This window comes from Echinops telfairi, unplaced genomic scaffold, assembly GCF_000313985.2.
Source record: "Echinops telfairi isolate 266 unplaced genomic scaffold, ASM31398v2 ScPeMD7_23;HRSCAF=83, whole genome shotgun sequence".
In the NCBI taxonomy this organism is placed as follows: Eukaryota; Metazoa; Chordata; class Mammalia; order Afrosoricida; family Tenrecidae; genus Echinops; species Echinops telfairi.
This window is the reverse complement of record NW_022103920.1, coordinates 54,838,059-54,840,979: the sequence shown is the minus strand read 5'-3', so window position 1 is coordinate 54,840,979 and position 2,921 is coordinate 54,838,059. Positions and strand designations below refer to the sequence as shown.

The following is a 2,921-nucleotide window of genomic DNA, read 5'->3' as shown; positions in this document are numbered from 1 at the left end:
TTAAGTTCTGTTTGGCTTCCCAAAAATAATTCATTAAATTAAGCTAGTTGATTTCAGGCCCTAAAACACACGCCATTCTGTTTTATTCACGTTTCTATCTTATTTTGCCTACTGCTTCATTACTTGTGTTTCCTCAAGAGCCTTTAGAGAAAATAACGTTATTCCCTCAGTTGTTCAAATGGAAAACCTTTTTAAAGAACTGTGTACCTTCTATTTTGATTATCCTGAATTCGATTTCTCTCCTCATTTGTTTAAAAAAGAAAAAGACACTATATAAGCCCCATTTCTCTCCTGAGTGCAGTTGTAGAAACCTATTGTATTCTTATTAACTCTTTTACAGCCATTTCATTTTGTTTCCTTATTGCAGTGCTAATTTATCTTCCTGTTTACTTTTCTGTTTACCTCTAATTTAAGAAGTTTTGTCTAAAGTGCTTTATATAAAGATTCCTAATCAGGTCTGTCTGCTTTTAAAGAACAAATAGAGAATTTTACAATTTAAATTATAACAGTTTACAAAATGGTAAATCGTTTTAAGGGGTTTGATTCTTTCTAGAAAGTGAGATTTTACAAAGAGCGAGCTCATTTTTCCTTAACTAAGGTAGACGTTCTATATTGTTCTTAGTTGCCCATGAGTCAGCTCTGATCCTTAGCGACCCTATGCACAAGGAATAAACCACTGCACTAAGCTATGTGCCCTCATTTGAAGCATTGTCAGACTTCTTTTAAACACCCACCCTCATAGATCCATAGAATTTAGTTAAACTCTTCTTAGTTGTCATAGACTGATGTGTAGTGTAAGTAATTAGACATAGTACTATGTTATGGTCACAGGGTTGCTGCAAATGAGAAAGGACTAAACAACGCCTTACAACAGTCACTGTGTGGTGGGAAATGGGAAAGGTTTCATTATTTGTAACACTGACTATAATTTTACAAAAGGAGCCTTTGTGCTGTGAACTGGGGCTTCAGAGAAAGACTGGTAACCACCGAGCTGGTAGTTCAAATGCACAGCTGTTGAGCACGAGAAAGATACATCTGCATGTTATTATTCAGATGTGCAGTATCAGAAGTCCTATACAGGATTGGAATCCGTTGAAACTGACTCAAAGTGAGTTTTTTGGGTGTCATTTTACAACTTAACATATTTTAAATCTTTATTTTCTGGGGATTTTTCTTGTCCTGAAGTGTGCACTGCAGAAATAACACCTTTTAGTCCTGACACATGACACCGTCATGTTTATGACATAATTGGAAGCATTAATCATACAAATGTCTTCACAGCACTATTATTTAGCACTGCATCCAAAGCTTTGCAATAAATTATGTCAGTTTGGGGCTGATATAATAAAGAATTCTAGGAAGAAGCTCTTCATAATTGCTTAGTGAAACTGTTACCGCAGACATGCCTGCTATGTTGTTCAGCATTCCTTACACAAATTCTCACATTTTATGTTTTTCACAATATTTGAAGCAAGGAAAAATTATTTCAATGAATGCTAGGAGCAAGAAACAACCAGAAAGCTGTATAAACTGTAGCATATTTAAATTGTTTAAATTTAGTGATAAAAGTTATTAAATGCAACCAGAGATTTTAAAACAACAGAGATTTTAAAGCCGTAGCATACAGAGGAAAAATGATAAGGATAGGAGCAAATGTCAAAATATAAGATTTTTTCCTGCTATCTTTCCGTGCCACCACCATGATGCGTGTGAATGTCCTGGCCAGCACTCTCAAGAGCATCAGGGATGCCAAGAAGAGAGGCAAGCGCCAAGATTTATTAGGCCGTGCTCCAAGTCCTTGTCTGGTTTCTAACTGTGATGATGAAGCCGGGCCACATTGGTGAATTTGAAATCATCGATGATCACAGAGCTGAGGAGATTGTAGTGACCCTCACGGGCAGATTAACCCAGTATGGAGTGTTCAGCCCTACATTTGACGTGCAGCTCACAGATCTAGAGAAGTGGCGGAACAACCTGCTCCCTTCCGGCCAGTTCGGTTCCATCCTGCTGACGACCGCCGCATCATGGACCACGAGGGAGCAAGATGAAAACACACGGGAGGGAAAATACTGGGCTTCTTTTTCTAGGGATGTAATTAGTGCATCAAAACAAATAAAATGCAAAATTTGGCGGGGGGGGGGAATGTTGTAAGCATAAAGATACTGAAATATTACCTTTAAACTGCTGAAGAAAAACATTTAATTCAGAATTGTATTAGAGGAGAAATATCTTTCAAAAGTAAAAACAAAATGAAGAGTGTTTTAAGCTGGATTTTCCAGAAAGTGAAAACCTGTAAAACTTATATATTTATATATAGATAAAAAATATATCTCAAGTAAATATCTTACATAGTTGGAAAGACTGGCAAGTTTCAAATCTGAGTGTGTGCCAGATGTCAGGCTGAAGCCTTTTCCTGACTCACTGACGGCAGGACAAACTCAAGATCAGCAGGTCAGACATCAGGCTGCTGGCTGTGGAGGTCAAACTAAGATTGGCAGGTAAGGTGGCAGGCTGCCAACTCACAGCCAGCAGAGGTTAATAACTCCCAGCATTGGCAGGCAACACAGAAGTTCTTTGAATCAAGTCCAAAGCACCAGTGTCTTAATGAGGACCTATCAGATTCAGGATTCAGATCCAGGAAAAGGCAGGAAAGCCTGGCCAATTTGGCCATGTATACCTGGGTTTCACAAAGTTTGTGGGAAAATTCGAATCTCTTATATTTTCATTTTCCAAAGAATGGAAAGCCTGTCACCCCCCTGAGAAACTCCCCTTCAATAATTGACTGTTCATAGCGGATCTCATCATTGTGATGTTCAACTGGGTCTCATCATGAAGGAGAGCTACATCATAACTGCCAAACCAGCAGGAATCATGGCTCAGTCAAGCTGAATCCCCACCTTTACCATTACAAAAGCTTTTCA

General features: G+C 38.4%; 1 pseudogene; it reads left to right on the top strand.

Moving 5' to 3' along the window:
- The first annotated feature begins 1,700 nt into the window (after positions 1 to 1,700).
- Positions 1,701 to 2,087, top strand: LOC105978617 (annotated as a pseudogene).
- Positions 2,088 to 2,921: the final 834 nt, after the last annotated feature.